Consider the following 17,646-nt stretch of genomic DNA (forward strand, 5'->3'; position numbering starts at 1 on the left):
ATATATATATATATATATATATATATATATATATATATATATATATATATATATATATATATATATATATATATATATATATATATAAGCCTATACTTGCATAAACCACAAGTGAAAATTAACAATCTTTGGACAACACCCACTAGTGGGCCTCGAACCCAGAAAGCACAACTACCTTCCAGTAGCTGCCATAACTAGTACGCCTTAACCCACTACACCATCAGACCCTACAAAAGAAGTAGAGACTTCGAGATATATATACACCTCAAATATCACCACTTCCCGAGGGCACTAGACAAGTGAGAGGTTACTCTGCGTTTTTCATCAAGCCACTGTCAATGTGAGAGAACTCGTGTCCATGCTATAAGCCTATACTTGCATAAAACACAAGAAGCTGCGACAACACCACATGACACTGGCCGACTTAGAGCTGTAGCAGCTCCCCGTGCAGGTGAATTCCTATTAGCAACCCTAATGTCAGCAACCGGCACCCATCTCACACCGCAGGCCCTCCGAATTGCCTTGGCTCTCCGCCTCGCTGCCCCAATCCACACCGAATACAGGTGTATTTGGGGCGAGGCAGAGGCCGACAGGTACAATTGGCATAGCCTTCTCTGCCAAAGGACAGGAGGATTGCATGCAAGACTCGGCGAGGTCAATGACATTATTAAGAGAAGCCTTACCACAGCCGGTTGTCCAGCAGAGAGAGAGAGTCCCGTTACCTAATGTCCCGCAACTCTGATGAGCCTGTCGGTCGCCCAGACGGAATCACGGTGAACCCCTTGAAGAATGGTAGACAGTTGGTGTGGGGCTACACTTGCGTTTCAACTTTAGGCAATACCTATGGCTAAATACCAATACCAATACCAATATCTTCAGGGGGCATTAGGTTCTAAAAATGCAATAAATGAAAACTCGTTCGATTTCAATCAAACTTTTTTGACAAGTTCTATATGAAAACTGTTTCATCTGGTCCAAGTTTCAGCATCGTAGCATAAATAGGAAGGGAGAAAAAAAAGTATTGAAGTAGTTGTGAATTCAGTCTGAATGTCATCCAAGAGTGAGGCTGGGGAGCCGGCTAGAGTACCATCGTCCAAAAACCAAATGTTGAGCTCACTGGACAGCTTATCGGTGACTTCCTTGATGACTAGGCAGAAAAGAAAAGAAGCAAGGGGGTCACCCTGTTGGACACATTCTTGTGATTCAGTTTCATGTTCCCCAAAAAGCAGAGTTAGATTCTTGCTGTAGCATGAGTTTACAAACGTGTAGAGGGAAGGAAAAAGGCGATGAACCGCACTGAGTACTGCATCCCTTCTAACCAGATTGAAAGCATTTTTGAAGTCCAGGTTTATCAGGGCTTTTTCATCCGTAATGTTGACAATGTAGGCTCTAGCTGCATGAGCCGCTGCCTCACACCCTTGGGGAATGCCAAACCCAAGCTGTTTTGGCTTCAGGATGTCGGCTGCTGCCTGACTAACTGCTCAAGCAGCAGCCTAAGCGACGAGACGCCGGAGTGAATTGCCCACAGCTATCGGTCTGATTCCTCCATCTTTTTTCCTCAGGGCACAGAGGGTAGCACCAAAAAAAGAGAGGCCGTATGGCCTCTGGTATGTTGCCAGCTAGACATGTGTTGGCGAATCTAGTTATTTCCACCAGGAGGCCCTGTGCAATGTCTCCCTGTACAGGGTTGAGCATTTGTTTGATGTGGTTGGGTCCTAGTCCTGTGTACCCACCTGCTGATCCTGGTGGGAAAGATAAAGCTGCTTTATGCACCATGGATTCGAGCACACACAGGGGTTCTGTTCTCGTGACAACGAATAGGGGAACACTGTCGTCACGAGGAGCTCTGGGTGGGTGTTTTTCCCTCAGGGCTTGTGCTGTATCGGCATCCCTGGTGGTAATTGTGTCTTCACTAGTGATGATTCTGATTGCCCCTATTGTGTTGCTTTCTTCTATTTTCTTGCTGACTGTTGCTCTGATTTTGGATGCCTCGGTTCCAAAACCACCTTTCCTGCAGTGGGTGGTTTTGGAACTGATGGGGAGTGGTGCTTGGTTGTCCTCTCTAGGAAAACTATTTATAGCCCTAATGACTGAGGAAGCTAGTGATTTGTCTCTCCTTGCAGGGACAGCTAGGCATATGTTTCCAAACAGGAGAAGGTTGCGCCATGCTTGGATGGTTCTGGGGGAGTCATTGACCTTTTTCAAGAGGCTGGATAGTTTGGCTGCTGCCAGGGGCTGGGCAGCTTTGGGGATGTGCTGCAAGGTTCCAACCGATGTTGCTTTGATGGCTTCTAGTAGATTCTCAGTGGAAATAAAGTTGTTGGAGGTGTTTTCCCTGACTGCTGGAGTGGGGCCTGGATTGATACTCTCTTTGGGAGTGCGCCACATACCCGGACAATCAGTTCCGTTGTGAGCATGCTTGCGCACATCTCCGTTACGCTTGAGTCTCCACACCTTGTCACACACTTGGCATGTGCCGTACCTGTCGTCGCTTGATGGCTCCTCTTGGCTGAGAGAAGCCTGGCTGTCAGTCGTGACCTGCGACATCGGCGGGCGCTGGGTGAGCGTTGGGCGGACGTAGCGTGAGGGGGTGGACACGGAGGTGGCAGTCGCGGTTGGGGTGGGGCAGTCGGGGGGGGGGGGTGACTCGTGGGTTGGGTGACGGTACACACTAGGGGGTATAGGGAGGGGGGTCAGAGGGGTGACACTAACACGTTTGTATAATTTCGTGATATATCATTGCACAATATAATCTGGTTCACTGTGGACTCGATGCACTTAAAATACGATACCTGTTACCCGAGACCCGAGCTATCTATTTTTCAGGGATATTTTCATAAACACTTACACAATGGTCACCCCCCCTCTTCCCCTCGACTGACCGCACAACAGCACCCCATCCCCCAACCCACCCACCACCACCATAACCGAGGGAGCCCCTCAGGGCGCCCTTGTTGGCCCTCACTGCAGTTCAGTTCAGATAATTCCACACTGCCAATCCACTTGTTTGATTGTTTTTGGTTGCGATAGTTCACCCCGGACACTTCCCGCCACCCTCACACCTTCCCAGGACGTTCACACTGCACACTGTTGAGTCTGGGCCACGTGGGGTCAGGATGTCACAAGATAATGGCACATAGCCGGCAGAGCCTCCTCCCAGCGTCCGTTCCCTGTGGCGCCTACAGGGTGTGTATATATATATATATATATATATATATATATATATATATATATATATATGTCGTACCTAATAGCCAGAACGCACTTCTCAGCCTACTATGCAAGGCCCGATTTGCCTAATAAGCAAAGTTTTCATGAATTAATATATTTTCTCTAATTTTTTTCTTATGAAATGATGAAGCTACACATTTCATTATGTATGAGGTAATTTTTTTTTTATTGGAGTTAAAATGAACGTAGATATATGACCGAACCTAACCAACCCTACCTAACCTAACCTAACCTATCTTTATAGGTTAGGTTAGGTTAGGTGGCCGAAAAAGTTAGGTTAGGTTAGGTTAGGTAGGTTAGGTAGTCAAAAAACAATTAATTCATGAAAACTAGGCTTATTAGGCAAATCGGGCCGTGCATATTAGGCTGAGAAGTGCGTTCTGGCTACTAGGTACGACATATATATATATATATATATATATATATATATATATATATATATATATATATATATATATATATATATATATATATATATATATATATATATATATATATATGTCGTACCTAATAGCCAGAACGCACTTCTATGCCTACTATGCAAGGCCCGATTTGCCTAATAAGCCAAGTTTTCATGAATTAATTGTTTTTCGACTACCTAACCTACCTAACCTAACCTAACCTAACTTTTTCGGCTACCTAACCTAACCTAACCTATAAAGATAGGTTAGGTTAGGTTAGGTAGGGTTGGTTAGGTTCGGTCATATATCTACATTATTTTTAACTCCAATAAAAAAAAAATGACCTCATACATAATGAAATGGGTAGCTTTATCATTTCATAAGAAAAAAATTAGAGAAAATATATTAATTCATGAAAACTTGGCTTATTAGGCAAATCAGGCCTTGCATAGTAGGCTGAGAATTGCGTTCTGGCTACTAGGTACGACATATATATATATATATATATATATATATATATATATATATATATATATATATATATATATATATATATATATATATATATATATATATATATATATATATATATATATATATATATATATATATATATATATATATATTCTGACAGTCCTGGACACAAGCTGCTTTGCAGCCTATTCTACTATTAAAGTAATAAAGTCTTGCTGCCACATACACAAGTAAATATTGTGGCCTAACTCGCCTACTCATACAAGGGGTAATGGGAGGGAAAATGATCTACCTTACATTCCTGGCTCACGACGCCTGTCCCTCGATGGTGTGAGGTTCCCACGCTTCCTTGGGTCGATCCTTGACGATCCAGGACGTTCCACAGGTCCTCAGGTGTCGTGGAGCCTTCGCGTCGTCGCCGTTCCAATCCCTGAGATTCAGCTGCCCCAATCCTGGCCAGCTCAATCCACTGAACAAGGCTTGCAGAGCCTCCAATCCTTGAGAGCAGACCGAGGCGCGTCCTGTCGCTTCCAAGGTCAGAACCACTCTGACGTTGGCGCCGCCCGGGGCACTCGGTGACGTCATGGCGGGCCCTGATTGGTCGCCCGCGACCTACGTCGGCCAATCCGCGATCGGCTAATGTCCCTTCCAAAAGGTCATATCTGCCATAGGGGATACTGTTTCATTTTATAACAGGGCGCCAATTTTCCTTTATTTACAACTTATAATATAACTTCCTTCCCTTAACTTTCCGCCGGTCTGGTCGCCACATATATCATTAGACTCCCTGAACCTCAGAGAATCAGTAGGGAGAGCTGATATGACTCTTTAAGCCGGCAAACAGAAGAAATAGGAGAGGGCACCGTAACATACCCCTCCCCTTAAAATAAGAGTAATATCGGAAGAGCAGCACTCAAGAGGGCAATCTATACTCTTGCTCCCTCCGTTCCTGAAGTGTCACTCCTCCAGTTGGTGACGTGGCTCGTACCACCTTGCCAGTCACTTGCCTCATTGTATCTCCACCTCGCATAGTACCGGGTGTGATGGGTGTTCCCTGAACACCTACAAGAAATTCCCTCTCCGTGGCTACGAGTGTACTCCCACGGCTCGTTACCACTGTAATATTCAGTGCATGCAGCGCCTCCACCGCATCGTGCACTCCGAGATAGTCTTGCATTTCCACTGCGTCCTACAGGTACTCCATGTTTCCTCTCATGATCTCCTCTTCGCCAATCTTCTCTCTTCTCGGTTCCTCTTCTCCCGTAGGTGCGTTGTCTCCTCACAGTGGCACTTGTAACCTGTACTCCATCCAGCAGCTTCCTCTCTTCCACACTAGGCTTTTGCGATGGCCCAATGCCCCTCTGGTTAGGCTGGCGCCTACCCTGGGTGTACCTATTCCCTGCTTTCTTCGTATTGCCTTTCCTATACCACTCGCTCCTTCGTTCCCGACGAACATCTTCACTCCTCCATGAGATTCTCTTCCCTGCAGACGTCTTCTTCGGTTCGTGGTTGGGCTCATCCACCTCCCTGTGGCTCACCTCACCACGGTGGTTCATCTTGCACCTACCACTATTCATCTGGCCGGCATAGGGTGCCTTGCGTCGTGGCTCCTCCACTCTGCCCCTCACTGCCGTTCGCTCATCCACTGAGCTTACTTTATTCACGTTTCTGTATGGAGGGAGTGCGGTCTGCAGCCTCTTCAACGCCCCAGGCGTTTGTACAGCTGCTCCTCGCCACTCCTCCACACGCATCATCAGGCTTAGTCGGAGGTCCCCGTCGGGGTTTTCCACAACCTCCGACGACCTCTCTGCACTCTCGCCCTCGTTGTCGTCGTCTCTGGCGACGATTTCCCTGGCGAAGTCGGCTTCCTCACCACCATCTGGAACGACCGATACCTCACCTGGCAGGGTTGTACCGCTGCTTGCAACATAGGCACCCCTGGCCCAATCGGGTTGTATCCTGCCTCCTCCGAGGTCATTACCCAGCACCATCTGTACATGCTCTAGGGGTAACTTAGGGGCTACAGCTACTATAGCTTTCTCGACTCCGCAGTCGGCAATCAGCTGTACTTCGTGAAGTGGCAACCTGTATTCCTCCCCCACACTGCGTATCCTCACCACTCCCACAGGTGAATCAATTAATTCCTTGGGGAGAATACTCCTGGTCACCATACTTATGTCAGCACCCGTATCTCGAAGCACGGCAACCTCCACTGGGTCTGACTTTCCAAACTTCACGTTGGCCCCGAAAACGAAGGGATGTTCACCCAACTTCATTTCCCAACCATTCACGTTGGGTCCACTATAATATGGGGTGTGAACAAACACTCTCTCCTCTTCCAACATTAATCCTACATTCCTTTGGTGCTCCTCACACTCGCGGGCATAATGTCCTCTCACGCCACAGTTGTAGCATCGGCTGCCTCCCCTGGGCGGCCACTCGCCAGTCACTCTGGCGGTACCACTTGCAGACGTCCCCTGGGTCCTCCTTGGACTCCCTGCCGTCGTGTCCGGGACTGCAGCACTTGCTCCCGAGTTAGGTCCACTGCTCACAGCTTGGGGCTTCCTCCCCGCGCCTCTTGATCTCTTGAACCGCGTTACTTCATCGGGCACACTACTCCTGGGAGAGTCCCCACCCGTCCTCGCTCCTCCTGAACTCCTAAAGTTCCCTCCCGACCTGGGGTAAGGCGAGTGTCTGGGCGGCCTCTCCCTCCTGATATGTAGTGCCTCCTCCAGCATGTCGGCTCGATCCGCTGCAGCCTTCAGGTCCTTAATACCTGCTTCTCTCAACCTTACTCGCAACTCAGGATGGAGCACTGACATAAACTTCTCCATCACTATCAGTCGTTTGATATCATCCACCGACTCCGCTTCCTCCGCCTTCAACCATCGTAGGAATTTCCGTTCCATATCCCTGGCGGTCTCGGCGTAAGTCTTTCCCGACGCTCTTGTACACTCTCTGAACCGCTTCCGGTACATCTCCGGAGTCAGCCGGAATGAGTGGAGAACCGCATTCTTAATCGCGTCATAACTAGTACACTCCTCTAGGTCCAGCATGTTATAGGCTTCCCGGGCCTCACCAGTCAACCTGCCCTGGACCAGAGCAGCCCAATCATCTTCCGGCCACTCCTTCAGAGTCGCTATCCGTTCAAAGTGTTCGAAGAACGCCTCAGCTTCTTGTGGTTCGAACGCAGGTAAGTCACGTTCCCTTACCTTGAGGTCATCCCGCCGTGCAGGTAGTGAGGGCAGACCACGTTCAACGCGACGCAATTCGACTTCTTTCTTTGCCCTTATCTCCTCCAGTCGCAGTTGTCTCTCTCCTTCTTCCCGCTGCAGCCGAGCTTCTCGCTCCTCTCGCTGCATTTGCGCTTCTCTCTCCTCTCGCTGCATTTGCGCTTCTCTCTCCTCTCGCTGCATTTGCGCTTCTCTCTCCTCTCGCGGCATTTGCGCTTCTCTCTCCTCTCGTCGCAGCTGGGCTTCCAGTTGCATCTTCATTATTTCCAGTTGCAGGCTCCTCTTACTACAGCCGGACCTCCCACTGCTCCCATGTTCACGGTGAATTCTCTCCACACTGGTAGGCACTTGGGGAGGCCCTAGTCGGGACGGTTCACCTTGCGACGGCTCTCCTCAGGACGGCTCCTCTTGAGATGGCTCCTCTCCCGTCGCTTCCTCTCGAGCTGTGAGCTGTGCCATGATCTCTATCCTTCGCTCCGCTACCTTAGTCGTCCTCAACCTGATCCCAAAGTGGTTTGCCACTTGTTGGAGCTGGGCCTTGGTACACTCTTCCAAAATTCTCTCATCCCTTGTGTCAATAAATTTCTTTACTTTGTCCTCCTCCATCTCTATATCATTGAGCATACACGACAGCACAGACAAGTTAGTAGGCACTAATTTCACCGCTTCAGTCCCTTAGCTGGTTGAGTAACAGTACCACCGAATTCACTGGCCACACTGTATTAGTACCCTGGCAACACTTGTCTTGAAATTTGGTCCACACTGTAGCTTGATCCACGCTTCCTGGCGAAGTTCCCAGTTCTTAGCTACTGGGGTTCGAATCCTGGCAAGGTCGCCAGTTCTCTTGTCACGTGGGGGTGGGTGGTCCGGGGCTCTGCTAGCACTCGGCCGCTAGGGGCTTAAAAGGCCCAAATACTCAGCCCCTCCGACTCCCGGGATTCACCGGAGCCTCCCTGGTCACACAGGAGAGGACCAACAATGCCCACCTCCGCAGGTCTTTGCTTCCACCACAAAGGGGTGCCACTGATTCACCCTGGAAGCCCTTCAGTCGAACACGGGGAAATTGCTGTTAACAATTCCGGCCTAGACCCGTGGGGGAGTGAAGGAAGACTCAGGCTTACCTTATAACCATAACCTCCCTGAGCCTTGCCTGCCAGACAAAAAAAGGTTGCAGGAACTCCTTTCCCGCCTGTCTTCTCTATCTTCCTCTTAGCAAGGTCGCCAGCTGGGTTATTATATCTGCACCCCAGCAATGCAGTTCAGTGGGTGTATTATATATTGTTTGTAGCCAGAAATGTATGCTCATAGAGAAATATCATAAATGGAGGCACACTCAAACACAGTAATAAAATGTGTGGATTTACTGATGCAAATTACATGAACACACACACACAATCACAAGTAATACATGAATATGGAATATGGATAATGAGTCTGGAGATCGTCAGCCTCTTCTTCCACGACCTCCAACACTCCTTCAACTGGGCAGGAAGACAGGAGTCTCACACTCTCACAGGAGGGCCTCTTCACCACGTCGGCACCTCTTCTTCACTGTCCTGCCATCCATACACACTGTCCTCTCTGACAGTCCTGGACACAAGCTGCTTTGCAGCCTATTCTACTATTAAAGTAATAAAGTCTTGCTGCCACATACACAAGTAAATATTGTGGCCTAACTCGCCTACTCATACAAGGGGTAATGGGAGGGAAAATGATCTACCTTACATTCCTGGCTCACGACGCCTGTCCCTCGATGGTGTGAGGTTCCCACGCTTCCTTGGGTCGATCCTTGACGATCCAGGACGTTCCACAGGTCCTCAGGTGTCGTGGAGCCTTCGCGTCGTCGCCGTTCCAATCCCTGAGATTCAGCTGCCCCAATCCTGGTTCATCGATGGGCGCTGAGCTAATCACTATTTTCCCCACACTCGCCTCTCCCACAAGGCGTTGCTCCTTGTCCTAGGCACGGTGTCATCCTTCCAAGATTCTCAGTGGATATGACCCCAGTCACAGCTAGGCCTGCCCGCCCACCTTCCAGACCTCAACGTTCAGCCAGCGGCGCCGCCCAGCGTCGTCGCCGACTATTTTCCAAGTTTGGCACTTCTCTGCTCACTGAACTTGGTTCCTCTTTTGCTTCCCAGAAGCGCAGGGTCTCCAATAACTATGATGGGCTGCGATGGCCAGCTCAATCCACTGAACAAGGCTTGCAGAGCCTCTAATCCTTGAGAGCAGACCGAGGCGCGTCCTGTCGCTTCCAAGGTCAGAACCACTCTGACGTTGGCGCCGCCCGGGGCACTCGGTGACGTCATGGCGGGCCCTGATTGGTCACCCGCGACCTACGTCGGCCAATCCGCGATCGGCTAATGTCCCTTCCAAAAGGTCATATCTGCCATAGGGGATACTGTTTCATTTTATAACAGGGCGCCAATTTTCCTTTATTTACAACTTATAATATAACTTCCTTCCCTTAACTTTCCGCCGGTCTGGTCGCCACATATATCATTAGACTCCCTGAACCTCAGAGAATCAGTAGGGAGAGCTGATATGACTCTTTAAGCCGGCAAACGGAAGAAATAGGAGAGGGCACCGTAACAATATATATATAAATATATATATATATATATATATATATATATATATATATATATATATATATATATATATATATATATATATATATATATATATATATATATATATATGCGAACAAGCCTGAATGGTCCCCAGGACAATATGCAACTGAAAACTCACACCCCAGAAGTGACTCGAACCCATACTCCCAGAAGCAACGCAACTGGTATGTACAAGACGCCTTAATCCACTTGACCATCACGACCGGACATAATGAGGTGATAGCCGAGGCTATTTGAACCACCCCACCGCCGGCACTCGGATAGTAATCTTGGGCATAGCATTTTACCAAATCACCTCATTCTTTGGGGCACACGTGAGGAACACAAATGCGAACAAGCCTGAATGGTCCCCATGACAATATGCAACTGAAAACTCACACCCCAGAAGTGACTCGAACCCATACTCCCAGAAGCAACGCAACTGGTATGTACAAGACGCCTTAATCCACTTGACCATCACGACCGGACATAATGAGGTGATAGCCGAGGCTATTTGAACCACCCCACCGCCGGCACTCGGATAGTAATCTTGGGCATAGCATTTTACCAAATCACCTCATTCTTTGGGGCACACGTGAGGAACACAAATGCGAACAAGCCTGAATGGTCCCCAGGACAATATGCAACTGAAAACTCACACCCCAGAAGTGACTCGAACCCATACTCCCAGAAGCAACGCAACTGGTATGTACAAGACGCCTTAATCCACTTGACCATCACGACCGGACATAATGAGGTGATAGCCGAGGCTATTTGAACCACCCCACCGCCGGCACTCGGATAGTAATCTTGGGCATAGCATTTTACCAAATCACCTCATTCTTTGGGGCACACGTGAGGAACACAAATGCGAACAAGCCTGAATGGTCCCCAGGACAATATGCAACTGAAAACTCACACCCCAGAAGTGACTCGAACCCATACTCCCAGAAGCAACGCAACTGGTATGTACAAGACGCCTTAATCCACTTGACCATCACAACCGGACATAATGAGGTGATAGCCGAGGCTATTTGAACCACCCCACCGCCGGCACTCGGATAGTAATCTTGGGCATAGCATTTTACCAAATCACCTCATTCTTTGGGGCACACGTGAGGAACACAAATGCGAACAAGCCTGAATGGTCCCCAGGACAATATGCAACTGAAAACTCACACCCCAGAAGTGACTCGAACCCATACTCCCAGAAGCAACGCAACTGGTATGTACAAGACGCCTTAATCCACTTGACCATCACGACCGGACATAATGAGGTGATAGCCGAGGCTATTTGAACCACCCCACCGCCGGCACTCGGATAGTAATCTTGGGCATAGCATTTTACCAAATCACCTCATTCTTTGGGGCACACGTGAGGAACACAAATGCGAACAAGCCTGAATGGTCCCCAGGACAATATGCAACTGAAAACTCACACCCCAGAAGTGACTCGAACCCATACTCCCAGAAGCAACGCAACTGGTATGTACAAGACGCCTTAATCCACTTGAGTTTTCAGTTGCATATTGTCCTGGGGACCATTCAGGCTTGTTCGCATTTGTGTTCCTCACGTGTGCCCCAAAGAATGAGGTGATTTGGTAAAATGCTATGCCCAAGATTACTATCCGAGTGCCGGCGGTGGGGTGGTTCAAATAGCCTCGGCTATCACCTCATTATGTCCGGTCGTGATGGTCAAGTGGATTAAGGCGTCTTGTACATACCAGTTGCGTTGCTTCTGGGAGTATGGGTTCGAGTCACTTCTGGGGTGTGAGTTTTCAGTTGCATATTGTCCTGGGGACCATTCAGGCTTGTTCGCATTTGTGTTCCTCACGTGTGCCCCAAAGAATGAGGTGATTTGGTAAAATGCTATGCCCAAGATTACTATCCGAGTGCCGGCGGTTAGTGGTTCAAATAGCCTCGGCTATCACCTCATTATGTCCGGTCGTGATGGTCAAGTGGATTAAGGCGTCTTGTACATACCAGTTGCGTTGCTTCTGGGAGTATGGGTTCGAGTCACTTCTGGGGTGTGAGTTTTCAGTTGCATATTGTCCTGGGGACCATTCAGGCTTGTTCGCATTTGTGTTCCTCACGTGTGCCCCAAAGAATGAGGTGATTTGGTAAAATGCTATGCCCAAGATTACTATCCGAGTGCCGGCGGTGGGGTGGTTCAAATAGCCTCGGCTATCACCTCATTATGTCCGGTCGTGATGGTCAAGTGGATTAAGGCGTCTTGTACATACCAGTTGCGTTGCTTCTGGGAGTATGGGTTCGAGTCACTTCTGGGGTGTGAGTTTTCAGTTGCATATTGTCCTGGGGACCATTCAGGCTTGTTCGCATTTGTGTTCCTCACGTGTGCCCCAAAGAATGAGGTGATTTGGTAAAATGCTATGCCCAAGATTACTATCCGAGTGCCGGCGGTGGGGTGGTTCAAATAGCCTCGGCTATCACCTCATTATGTCCGGTCGTGATGGTCAAGTGGATTAAGGCGTCTTGTACATACCAGTTGCGTTGCTTCTGGGAGTATGGGTTCGAGTCACTTCTGGGGTGTGAGTTTTCAGTTGCATATTGTCCTGGGGACCATTCAGGCTTGTTCGCATTTGTGTTCCTCACGTGTGCCCCAAAGAATGAGGTGATTTGGTAAAATGCTATGCCCAAGATTACTATCCGAGTGCCGGCGGTGGGGTGGTTCAAATACCCTCGGCTATCACCTCATTATGTCCGGTCGTGATGGTCAAGTGGATTAAGGCGTCTTGTACATACCAGTTGCGTTGCTTCTGGGAGTATGGGTTCGAGTCACTTCTGGGGTGTGAGTTTTCAGTTATATATATATATATATATATATATATATATATATATATATATATATATATATATATATATATATGTATATATATATATATATATATATATATATATATATATATATATATATATATATATATATAACTGAAAACTCACACCCCAGAAGTGACTCGAAACCATACTCCCAGAAGCAACGCAACTGGTATGTACAAGACGCCTTAATCCACTTGACCATCACGACCTGACAAAATGAGGTGATAGCCGAGGCTATTTGAACCACCCCACCGCCGGCACTCGGATAGTAATCTTGGGCATAGCATTTTACCAAATCACCTCATTTTTGGGGCACACGTGAGGAACACAAATGCGAACAAGCCTGAATGGTCCCCAGGACAATATGCAACTGAAAACTCACACCCCAGAAGTGACTCGAACCCATACTCCCAGAAGCAACGCAACTGGTATGTACAAGACGCCTTAATCCACTTGACCATCACGACCGGACAAAATGAGGTGATAGCCGAGGCTATTTGAACCAACCCACCGTCGGCACTCGGATAGTAATCTTGGGCATAGCATTTTACCAAATCACCTCATTCTTTGGGGCACACGTGAGGAACACAAATGCGAACAAGCCTGAATGGTCCCCAGGACAATATGCAACTGAAAACTCACACCCCAGAAGTGACTCGAACCCATACTCCCAGAAGCAACGCAACTGGTATGTACAAGACGCCTTAATCCACTTGACCATCACGACCGGACAAAATGAGGTGATAGCCGAGGCTATTTGAACCACCCCACCGCCGGCACTCGGATAGTAATCTTGGGCATAGCATTTTACCAAATCACCTCATTCTTTGGGGCACACGTGAGGAACACAAATGCGAACAAGCCTGAATGGTCCCCAGGACAATATGCAACTGAAAACTCACACCCCAGAAGTGACTCGAACCCATACTCCCAGAAGCAACGCAACTGGTATGTACAAGACGCCTTAATCCACTTGACCATCACGACCGGACAAAATGAGGTGATAGCCGAGGCTATTTGAACCACCCCACCGCCGGCACTCGGATAGTAATCTTGGGCATAGCATTTTACCAAATCACCTCATTCTTTGGGGCACACGTGAGGAACACAAATGCGAACAAGCCTGAATGGTCCCCAGGACAATATGCAACTGAAAACTCACACCCCAGAAGTGACTCGAACCCATACTCCCAGAAGCAACGCAACTGGTATGTACAAGACGCCTTAATCCACTTGACCATCACGACCGGACAAAATGAGGTGATAGCCGAGGCTATTTGAACCACCCCACCGCCGGCACTCGGATAGTAATCTTGGGCATAGCATTTTACCAAATCACCTCATTCTTTGGGGCACACGTGAGGAACACAAATGCGAACAAGCCTGAATGGTCCCCAGGACAATATGCAACTGAAAACTCACACCCCAGAAGTGACTCGAACCCATACTCCCAGAAGCAACGCAACTGGTATGTACAAGACGCCTTAATCCACTTGACCATCACGACCGGACAAAATGAGGTGATAGCCGAGGCTATTTGAACCACCCCACCGCCGACACTCGGATAGTAATCTTGGGCATAGCATGATTTGGTAAAATGCTATGCCCAAGATTACTATCCGAGTGCCGGCGGTGGGGTGGTTCAAATAGCCTTGGCTATCACCTCATTTTGTCCGGTCGTGATGGTCAAGTGGATTAAGGCGTCTTGTACATACCAGTTGCGTTGCTTCTGGGAGTATGTTTTCGAGTCACTTCTGGGGTGTGAGTTTTCAGTTGCATATTGTCCTGGGGACCATTCAGGCTTGTTCGCATATATATATATATATATATATATATTTCATTGAATATGACCGCATATTCTGTATTTATTATTTTCTGGTTTAGGGCTTCTATCCCTCTAACTATTTTCTTAGCATCAGGGCTTAATTGGAATAGGAGTTCCCCAAAACTCATTTTCGTACTTTTAAGGTGAAGAAAAGAAGTGATTTACTATAGAGTGTATTACACTTATTTGTATAATTTGCACGACGTTTCGAACCTCTATGGTTCATTCTCAAGTGAACAATCTTACAATACTAGTTGATTTTATACCCGCATTAGGTCAGGTGATAATACAATGAAGGTGAAAAACATGGGGGGATACATAAGGGATAAACATAGGGGCTGCAGAAGGCTTATTGGCCCATACGAGGCATCTCCTATCTAAACACAAAGATTAATCCAGTGTAATTGGCCTGTTATGTTGGACATTGTCTTCTGTGTTGGCATCGATATGTTCTTGTCTTGTCCTTACTCTCATGGTGGGTAGAGTAAATAGTTCCGTGATTTGGGTGTTCATGGTAGGTCGCTCTATTCTTATGTGAATTGCCTCAAGAATTTGTAATCTTCTTGAATCTTGGGTTTTGTCTATTATGCAAGTATTCTTGTTCAACATTTCTCTTGTTAGAGTAATGTCATGGGCTTGTCTCATGTGATTCCTAGCGGCACCAGATTGAAGATGGCATGTCAAACGCCTCGTCAGCTTGGTCGACGTCATACCTATGTACTTACATTGAAGGTTACATCCTTCGTGGGGGCAAGTGTACATGTATACAACGCTTGACTGCTGTAGAGGGTTCTCCGTCGGCTTCGGGCTGTTTTTGATAAGGAGTTCGGAAGTCTTCTTGGTTTTGTAGAATATTATCAGGTTTATGTTTTGGTTAGGAGTAGTGCTTTTTACTCCTTTACGGATTATTTCTTTCATTATTCTTTCCTCTTTTATATGTTCACTGTGCATGGTTGATTTGTAATATAATTTTATTGGGGGTGTTGTGGTTTCTGTTCTAGGTTCTGAATTATACCAACGGTCCAAGTGTCTTCTTATAGCAGCGTTTATTTCCGCGTTGCTATATCCGTTGTTCACCAATACCTGAGTTACTCTTTCAAACTCTCTACTCACGTTGCTCCATTCAGAGCAGTGGGTAAGCGCTCGACGAATATAAGCATTGAGAACACTGGCTTTGTATCTTTGGGGGCACTCACTTCTACCGTTCAGGCATAATCCTATGTTGGTGGGCTTGGTATATACGTTGGTGCTTAAAGAGGTTCCTGTTTTTGTTATTAGTACATCCAAGAATGGCAGACTGTTATTTTCACTATTTTCATGTGTAAATCGGAGTACTGACTCTCTCTCTAGGTGTCTTTTTAGGTCAATTAGTTCATCTGAGTCTTTTACTATTACGAATATGTCATCTACATAACGGCAGTATACAGTTGGTTTTTGTCTGCTACTGAAGACCCTATCTTCGATGGTTCCCATATAAAAATTAGCAAATAAAACTCCTAAGGGGGAGCCCATTGCTACTCCGTCTATTTGTAAATACATGTCTCCTTGTGGACTGATGAAAGGGGCTTCCTTTGTACATGCTTCGAGAAGACTTTTCAAGTGTGGCTCAGGTATGTCTAATTTGGGGGTGCTCTCGTCTCTGTATACTCTGTCCAGTATCATTCCTATGGTTGTGTCGACTGGGACGTTGGTAAAAAGGGATTCAACGTCCAGGGAAGCGATGATTCCATCGGGCTGGGTAGATTTGATCAATTCTAGGAAATCTGCTGATGATTGTAGACTAAACTTACTTGGAGTGTATGGAGTTAGGAGTTCATTGAGTTTTTTTGCCAGGTGATAAGTTGGGGTTGGTATTTGGCTGATTATAGGGCGTAGTGGGTTACCTGGTTTATGCGTCTTAACGCATAAACATGTTTTATGAAACATGTTTGAAAGAAAACCTGCTGCCAGTATACACCAATATATATATATATATATATATATATATATATATATATATATATATATATATATATATATATACATATATATATATATATATATATATATATATATATATATATATATATATATATATATATATATATATATATGTAAATATATATATATATATATATATATATATATATATATATATATATATATATATATATATAATATATATATATATATAACAACGTTATAGGTCACTGTACTTGTTAGTTTTCTGGGTCTCCCTGAAGGTGGCCGCCCCGCCTCCCTCAGCTGCGCTGTAAGGTAGATAGGTATCAGCCAATGTGGATGCACACATGTAGTCCCACACGACCTGTTTACCTTCCCTCCACGGCTGCAGGGTGACTCCATCTGGGCGTTTTTGGCTGTTGTCAGGCCTGCACAACTGAGGTTCCCTTTGTGCTGGGCACCCAGCTGAAGCCAAACTTCTCTTGATGATGTCATTGACTGCTTCATGTCTGGAAATCTTTCCCTGTGTCTTACGACAGATGAGACCATGGCTGCCGTATTGGTCTGCCCGTGCATGGCCGCAAATACACCGGTGCTCGGTGGAGATAGGGGCGGCAAGGCGCAGAGCAACACCAATACTTAGGGTCCAATGGTCCAGGCGGGTGCCCAAGGCGGAATTAGGGACTGCCAACAGGAAGTCCCCGGCATGGGGAGCTTGCACAGCTAGAAGACGCGCTTTGTCCTTCCTGGAAGCTGCCTCCAGCAATGATGTGAAGATGTTCTCCACTATGGGGCTATCCCATTTGGACTGTTTGCAGTCATTTGGAAAAGTCGGTCGAGGATGAGAGTTGACAAGTGTGTCCCACTGACCGGCTCCTTCCGCGAATTTGGGATCATGAATCCCAATGAAGTCTCTTAGGTGTTCCGGTAGTATTTCCTTAACTAATTCACCTGTTGCACTGGTCGAGGATAAGAATGCCGGCAATGCTAACTGTGTCGCCTTGCGAATACCTATCCCCCCGAGTCTAACTGGGAGCGTTGCTTGGTCTCATTGGTCATCTTGCAGGGAGAGGTTTAACACTTTCACGGTTATT

The sequence above is a fragment of the Procambarus clarkii genome, chromosome 78, assembly GCF_040958095.1.
Source record: "Procambarus clarkii isolate CNS0578487 chromosome 78, FALCON_Pclarkii_2.0, whole genome shotgun sequence".
In the NCBI taxonomy this organism is placed as follows: Eukaryota; Metazoa; Arthropoda; class Malacostraca; order Decapoda; family Cambaridae; genus Procambarus; species Procambarus clarkii.